Consider the following 9,357-nt stretch of genomic DNA (forward strand, 5'->3'; position numbering starts at 1 on the left):
GCCCACTTAGTGGACGGCTAGGATAAAATACATACATCATGGTGATCCACAAATAAGGAAGAGAGAGAGAGAGAGTGTGTGTGTGTGTGTGTGTGTGTGACGGCATGCCAGGGAGAGACCTGGCACTATGGGCCCTCCCTTAATGCAATCCAAAACATACATCAAGTGCGTCCCATCATAAGTGAGCCCTAAATTAAAATCAACGGTGGATCACCCACCGATTGTAAATCTTCTAGGCTCCTTGATCTCCCGAGTTCCTAAGTTTCCTCTTTGATGGAGGATGATGAAAGTTGAAGGGTTGGATGGTGAGGATCCTGGGGTAGGAAGTGGGTCACACCTAGCTTCTCCTTTCTCCTTTAGGATGCTTGGACGTTGGCTCTCTCTTGAGAGTTGCTTAGAAAGAGTGAGAAATGAGAGAGAGGAGTGATGGGTGATGGGTGGAGAGAGAGAGAGAGAAAGAAAGAGAGTTAACTTTAGGGATGGGTTGTATACTTTGGGATGGGATAGAGTACTTAACTTGATGGGTTGTGTACTTTGATTGATGGGATTGATTTGAAATTTGGTAGAGATTCTCTTGCGCGGCATTTTTCTCAAAATAAATGCGGGCCCATAACTCCTGGCCTGGGTATCGCATCGATGCACGAGACACGGCGTTGGAACCCCGGGGACAGCGTTGTCACAAGGGTACAAGTTTTGAGTTGAGCCGACTCAGAATCTCAGGATGTAACTTAGGGTCACGTGCAAATGCTATTTACGCGTCGCGGGTCACCGGAATTTGACAAGGAGGACTGCGAGAGTCTATAGAAAGGTACGGACTTGGATACAGGCCTTACAATTAATATTATAAAGGAGTGCTAGAACCCTTGAAATGACTTAAGAGCTTTTGAAAAATCAACATGATATTGCCTCATAGAGTATCTGCACAACTCCTCCATAGTTGCGGGGGCTGAAGACGCGGCCCAGCCTTCTTCCCTCTCCCTCTTCTCTCTTTAATACCTGTCAAAGGTACTGGTCTTCTAGAAATCCAATACCTCAAATGAAGGGGTAGGGGGTATTTATAGGCTTCCACACGTGTGGGCCCTTAAATCCTATGCTATAAACCCCACTTCGTACCACTTTACAAGTCAATCCAACTGTTCCCTTAGATAGTTATGCGAGTCAGCACAACTATAATGAGTTGTGCGGTTCGGTACAACTCTTGCTCAAGTGCAACCCATGATCCACGCAACTTGAAATCCACACAACTTGAGATCCGTGCAACTTCTTTCTCTCTTATGCTTCACTTCAGTCTTTAATCTTCCTTCTTTGATTTCTTTCCTTAACCAAATTTTATGCTCCAACAGATGCCCCTTTGATCCGAGATTTGATAGCTTATCAAGTCAATTTGAAGGATCAAAATTACTTGCCTATGAGCTGAGTTGCAAGGACCCTCTCAACTTCCTCTTTGTCGGATCCCGTGTAACTCTATCAGGACCCCAGATCGGCTATAAATATCGAACTCCCAACATTTCTTCACTTCAAAGTTTTTTTTCTTTAGACCAAATCCCTTTTCCTCGCAACTTGAAATCCACGCAACGTGTCTGCACTTAGTGCAATTTCGCATGTTTTGAAACTCTGCCAAAATTTTCTTCTGAGCCTCAAATCTTCTCCTTTCTTCTCAAGACCTTATATTCAATATGATAGCCTTTACCCCTCTCTCATGAAACATTCAAAGGCTTCGTCTTCAAGAAGAAGAGATCCTTCATCCTCTTCGGAATTTAAACAATCTTCCCAACGTACTTGGTATTGCATTGTCACGCCCCGAAATCCGGCACCTGGGTATATCCGACCCCAATTCCGTACCCGCAGGCATGACTTATGTTTTGTATGTTTACATTTCATATTCCATGCATATATTGACAAAATAACCTCATTCATAAAATATAACAATCCAAAAATTTAATAATTAAACATTTATTTAAAGAAAAATGTCCATGTTCCGACTATTCAAGATTATTATCAAACACATATCATCGTAATGTTGTCGTACTAAATGTTCATTACACTTATTTAGAAAATGGTAAAGAAATAAAAATAAATAAAAGAAAATCTCTTTAAGCTCCTCCATGTGATCCTGATCCTGAAATTTTAAAATCCCAACAGGGTAAGCTGCGAAGCCTAGTGAGTAATCTCAACACAAGTTTCAAAATAACCTCATATAACATGAATAAAAGTATTAAAAGATACAATACCTATTTAGGTAAAACAACAAATGAGGAGATTTAATAAACAAAATGTTTCAATGTAAATTCAAAGAAAAATGGATGAATAAAATCAACATATGTTATAGTCCATAATAAAGGTGTGGTTTATTCTTTTTAACACCAGGGCCAGTTTACACCGGTTGGCCAACACCCGCGCCAATACAACACCCAGCTTGGCAATGGGAACCTCTTGCATAACATGCTCACCCATCCAAAGGGCACTTGGTGAGGGACCCATTTGTACGTTATCTGGTCAAACTACTACCCTACCGAACCTGACAGTGGGAACCTTTTGCAATCCTGACATGCTCACCCACTCAAAGGGTACAGTAGATGTTCCAAAAGGTACCAGTTGGGTTTCTGGGACTTTCAACCCAAGGGTCTTGATCGCCCCACCTATTTACGCTTTAGGGATTTTCAACCCAGAGGACTTGATCGCCTCACCTATTTTCTGGTGTTTCATAACTATTTTAATGATGCATGATTTTAATATTGCATAAATCAAATATTTCTAAATATCTTCAATGACTACTATTCTTCGGTCAATCCATAATACTTGATGTACATGATTTAATAAACTAAAAATAAAATTTTCAATCAATGTAAATTGTATGTAGATAATTAAAATTTTACATAAAAAATAAAATAAACATTCAACATAATCTATTAGATTATGGTTAAAATACAATGAAAAAATAAACATGCAACATGATTTATTAAATCTTGATTAAAAAGATAAGCATGCAACATGATTTATACGATTTAAGATCTAAATAATATATATATATATATATATATATATAAACTCAAGATTTTGCAATAACTTTTAACAAAACAAAATCTAAATGCAAATAAATAAATATTTTAAGATAGGATTAACAATAAGACTATAAAACTTCAATGAAATCATATTAAAGCAATGACAACAAAAATAATAATTTAAACAACATTTTAAGAAGCGGGGTAAGTAATTACGTCAAATTAAAAAGTACATACAAGATGGCAATTTTGTATTATAAGTACAACTGAATTAACAAATAAAATGAATTAAATTAAATTATATAGAGTTTTCATAAATATCAAGTGAGAGAAAACTCACTTTTTCTTAAAAAAGTATTTTCTTTTCTTTTTCTTTTTCTTTTCTTTTCTTCCTCTCTCTTCCTTTTTCTCTCTCCTCTTTTCTTTCTTCCTTTTTCTCTCTCTTCTCTCTCTCCCTCTCTTTCCAACGTGAATGTCCAGCAATACTTTCTTCTTCTTTTTTGTTTTTTTCTCTCTCCTCACTCTTCTCACATCACAGCACCTCTCCTCACCTCACGTTTCACCACATCCCACTTCTCTTCCTTTGCTCCTTATTTATAAGGATAGCATCTCACGTGTGCTATTAATGTCTTTTAAAATTTCAGTTTTCTTTCATTTTTTTTCTTCCTTTCTTTCTTTCTTTTGGTTTACACCACGTGCACAAATCTAAATGCTTCACATGCATTTATGCTTCCGTTTTGCAATTCTTTTCATAACGTTTCTTTTTTTTTTCTTTCTTGTTTTTTTTCTTTTGCAACGTGGGCTGGTTAAATGCACACATTCACCATGCATCTTATGTGCACCACATGCATGTGCCACATGTATGTGTAAGCTATGATGCATGCATGGCTACTTGTGTGTGCGTGAGAGGTATGTATGTGATGTGTTTGGTGTATTTGTGAAGTATTCATTGGTGCATAAGTGTATGATGTAGATGGATGGACGGATTAATGTATGCATAGATGGACGGATAGATATATGCAAATGAGTTATTGTACGATCGATGGCTAGACTCCAAGGTATAGTTGTGGATGGACGGGTAGGATTGTGTGTAGCCATATGGCCGATATTATGGGTGGTCAGTTCAGATGCAAAGGTAAGTGTTCCAATGATTTTCAACATATGGATGGTTAGATGGTTGTATCGTTGGGTGGATGGTTACATATATGGTTGAATTTATTAGTTAATGAATAGTTTGATTAGATATGTCCAAATCAATGGTTGAGATTGAACCAGTTGATCTTATAGATTGTCGGTCATATCGGACTAATTGGGTATGTCGATCAATGGTTAAAATTTGACGGTTAAGATTTATTTGGGTTATTACATGCATAGAGATCAATGAAGAAGTATTGGAACTTTGCCGCCCTTCTACGAGCGACACAATTACCATCCCTATAAATTTGTGACGTCATTGGTCAATTCTGCATAGCGAACCACCCACCTATCAAAGCAATCTTGTCTCTATAGACAACTAGATCATGAGGGAACCAAGGATTCTGGAAGGACGTTTAGAAAGGAATGAATCTCATCAAAAAGTCGGCATGATATATAGAATGCAATTTTTATGTCCTTGTTATAATCCTCATCAACCATTTCCCACTCATTTCTTCGAAACTACTTAGCAACATTTCTTCAATGATCATACAACCTAGAGAGCAGATGACTTTCTGGCTAAGAGTCTTTTATCTCCTTGAAATTTCTATAGTGCTTAAGCTCAAACCATTTCTCGAAAACATACTGCCATTCTGGAACAAATTAACCTCTTCGATGCAATCATAGCCACATCAGAACATTTTTATAGAGATGCAACTATCTTCAAGGGTTTTCTCAATCACTAGTCCCCAGTCACCAATTCATTTCACCTTCCCTTAGGTGAAATGAACATTATTCTATGGGATCTTCTTTGCATTGCAGGACTCCCCATCATGGGCAATATCTTTAATGCTTATATCCCTTTAAATGAAGAATTTTCTCTTGCCTCTACGGGGGATAGCAAATCTAAGATTTCAAAGGCCACACTTGAACTCTTCAGAGAACTGGCTAGCTTCCAACAGCCTGAGCACATTAATTCCCTCGAATGGCTAGCTCACTTCTCTTGAAAATTATGATATTCTTCTTTCTTTTACCTTCTCTCTTTCAAATCTTCATCTTTCTTTTAATAACCATATTATTTTACTTTAACAGCTTTGCAGGCCACAATCATCGGGACCTCAAGACCATTCGTGAGAACATTACGAGTACCACCGAATACAGCCCTTCTTGCAAATTAGCCGCCTTTTTAGCTTATTAGCTGAGTTTAGTGATATTTCCTGACTCAGAACAGATGGACGTCATCAAACTGACTCTCTTCATAGTTGCGGGTGCAATGACGGAAGGTCAGAAATATTCGCTAGCTCCTCCAATTCTATGCTCCCTGTATCGTACTTTTGGGGATGTCATCTCTGGTCTTGGAGATTCAACGATCAAATGTTTTCCGGTTTGTGCTCACTGGCATTTCTTTATAGGCTGGCTAGGAGTATACTTCCCCTGGACCTTTGTTGACTCTGGAAGAGCATATTCAGACCCTCATCGGCTCCCTCTTTAGCATTATCAGCTACGAAAGATGATTGAGAAGTCAAACGGTTAGGTCACTCGTAAGATAGAGGATAGTGATCCTATCGACTTTTACCAATTCCCGTTCACCAGTCATCCAAAAGGTATACAAGTTGTTGATGACGATTCCTTCTCTTTTGGTGAGCATTCATTTCTTGTTTCCATTAGATCCAGTACTCTTTTGCTGAGAGAAGGTAGCACATTCTGGCGTGAACCGTATTATCCGAGCCAATTTGCTCGTCAATTTGGATTTGATCAACTGTACCAGAGACTTGTGACATTGTTACGAGACCCATGAGAAGTTATGGTATCGGGCCAACCAATTAGGCTCTGATATGGAAGCAGCTCTTGAATGTCAATACTGGATCTCACTTTTTAATTCCTGGTTATGATTGTCCAGTTCATACTTCTTATTCCTAGATGTGTTGGTGGGCTCACCAATACTACCTAATACGTAGATATTATTCAGTAGATCATGCCATATGCATTCTTCCACCATAGCTAAGGAGTTATCAGAAAGATGAAGGCATAGGTTATTTTGAAGAGACAAATCATGCCCCCTATTCAGGTCAACTTTGTGTAAGAATTTCCCCAGAAGATATTATTCACGAAGTAAAGCCCACTGATACTCTTGAAGGATGGATAGCTTTTGGTGTCCTTTTGAGGAATTCAGAGAATATATTTAAATCATCGAACCTTCTAGAAGAAAATTACGATTCCTCGCAATTTCATCCTTCACCACCTTTAAGAATTTTATGGGACAATTCATCTTTATTGTAAAGACCTTATAACTCTCATTAGAAAGGTGAACATATTATGATTAACTGATAAATATTTTAAAAGACTAAACTTTTGAATAGAATATTGCAAACGTTTCAAATTTTCTTAACATTGCTATAATTGAAAAAGAAGATATAATGTTTTGTATTTCTTACAATAATATTTAATAGTTCATTTCTATATGAGATGACCGAACATATGCATTTGCAGAGTTATATGCTAGTTCGAGGCTCATAATCACATCTCTTTTGGTGATTGATGCTAACTATTAATTTTAAAAGCATCATATGCAATTTAAGCTTGGACAAGCATAATTTTAAGAAATAATCGGTTCTTGTAAGCATATTAATAAGTACATGCTAACATAGTAACAATCTATATACGAATGTTAGCATAGCATCGTCTATATGGCATTTTAAATGGGTAGAACTAAATTTCAGTTTTAGTTAGTTTCACACATAGTTTAAGCTCATGAGTAGTGGAGCCGTCACAGTTTTTCAGACTCATAAGTAGTTGGAGTTAGGTCTCATGCGAATAGTCTCTTTAACTCTCTAGAGTTCACTAGACCTATCATTGTCGGGGAGTTCACAAACCGCGATCCATCAGAGGGGCCCAATGAAGCTACCAAGGTAGTAAACTCGGCAGGTTTTATGTACCGAGTTGGCCACAGTAACTCTCTAGAATTCAAAGGGCGCACAAGGCTACCTTCAGGTACCAAATCCAAGGCCGCATGTTCGTTAACAAGGGGTCATCTTGCTTCAGAGACTTGTTCTCATGAGTTACTACTAAAATCAAGCTAGAGATCTAGGGAGTCATCTTACTTCAGAGACTCACTTTTTCTTCATCTACAAGGTCAGACCCATTCATGAGAGGGCATTTTCTCACCAGTTGTTGTGACGTTGTCGAAAACTGTACAGATGGCATGGGTCTTATGTGATTGCTTCATCAACTGCCCGTATGGGTGCATGTGATGCTCTTTGTGGGCTTTTTTAGGGCCACGTGCTTCTCACTGCTGCCCAAATAATCTCATTGTATCTCCATCGCCAATGATGATAGGTCTTATGTGTAGTTGGCTTTATAGGCTCGGCTTCACTGCTGTAAATGATGAATCGCCATCGTTGTCATAGGACTTATACATGGTTGGCTTTATAGCCCTATTGAAAATAATAAATCAAAATTGGTATATCACCATTGCTAATGATATTATAATATTTTTTTATGATTAGAATAGTGTATCAGCTTGGCGGTGATATTAATTTCGATAAATTTATATAATAAAATGGCCTTTGTGTTAGCATGGTGATGGTGGTGACGACTTTTGATGATAATCATTGGCACTTATCAATAATTCACTTTGAACTTGATATGCTTGAAAGCCTGCATTTTATTCATTGCACAGAGCAGAATACACGGTGTTGCCCTTTTGAAGCTTTTTCATCATTCTGCTTGTCTTGCCCCCTTTTGATTGAGAAGTATTACGCTATGAATCTTCTGAATCAAAGCTTTGTGCATATTCACGGACGATATATTTTTATGAAACGAACATTGACTGGTATACTTATGCCCCGTTCATCTTGATCCGCCACCCGATAGGCCCCATTGGAGTATACTTCGGATATTATGTACGGACTATCCTATTTAGGGTCAAATTTGCCCCCTATTCTATGGGTGACCACTATTGGCCTTTTCAACACCAATACCATGTTGCCTTTCTTGAATGAGTGATGCTTGACTTTCTTATCAAAGGCAATGGAGATTCTTGTTTGATATAATTGTAATCGCTGTTGGGCTGCCAGTCACTTTTCATCAAGCAAATCTAATTCTGACAGTCTTATCTTGGCATTTTCATCATCTGTGATTGACTGATGTACTGCTACTCTAAGCAATGCAACTTGCGTTTCAATGGGGATAATAGCTTCGACCCCATAAACCAAAGAATATGGTGTAGCTTTCGTAGCAGTATGATGAGTAGTTCGATAGGCCCATAGAGCTTCTTGCAACTTCTCATCCCAATCATGCTTATTCTCTGTGACTGTTTTCTTCAATATCTTCACAATTATCTTATTAAACACTTCAGCTAACCCATTGGCCGAAAGATAGTAAGGTGTCGAAAATGAATTTTGGATATCAAATTTTCGGCATAATTTCTCCATACCTCTATTCTTGAATGGAGTACCGTTATCAGTGATGATCCTTTTTAGAATACCATCGTGGTATATTATTGCATGTCGTATGAAATTTACGACATCCATCTCTTTGACAATTCTTAGTACGATAGCTTCGGTCCACTTCGAGAAATAATCTGTCGCCGCCAAAAATGTACTATTTTCCTTTAGACGACGGTGGATTTATAGGGCCAACAACATCTAGCCCCCAAGCCAAAGGGCCAAGATGTTACTTGTAAGGCCCGTATCCTAGTCTGTACCGTTCCTTAGACTCCCGCGATCCTTCCCGTCAAATTCTGGCAACCTGCGGCCGATGATCAACGTTTGCGCTCGACCCTAAGTCGTATCCCGTAAATCAAAGTCAGCTCAACTCAAAACTTATATCTTTGCGATTGCACCATTGCCGCGGTTCCAACGCCGTGTCTTGCATACCGATCTGATACCCTGGCAGGGAGATGTGGACCCCACATTCAGTTCGAGGAAATGCCGTGCGTTTGCAATCCCAAGAGAATCTCTATGACATGTCAAATCAATCCAATCAATCACCTCACATGTCAAGTACATGTCCCATCCCCAAAAGCAACCTCAAAGTCAACTCTCTCCCTCTCTCTCTTACACACCCTTACATGTCAAGTACATGTGCATCACCCCATCACTCACTTCCATCACTCCATCACTCCATCACACATCACCTCTCTTACAACCACCCTCTCTCCCTCTCTTTCTCTTCACACTTTCCAAGAAATAAAGAAGTGAGGACATCCAAGCACTTCCAA

The sequence above is a fragment of the Magnolia sinica genome, chromosome 5 (genome assembly GCF_029962835.1).
Source record: "Magnolia sinica isolate HGM2019 chromosome 5, MsV1, whole genome shotgun sequence".
NCBI lineage: Eukaryota > Viridiplantae > Streptophyta > Magnoliopsida > Magnoliales > Magnoliaceae > Magnolia > Magnolia sinica.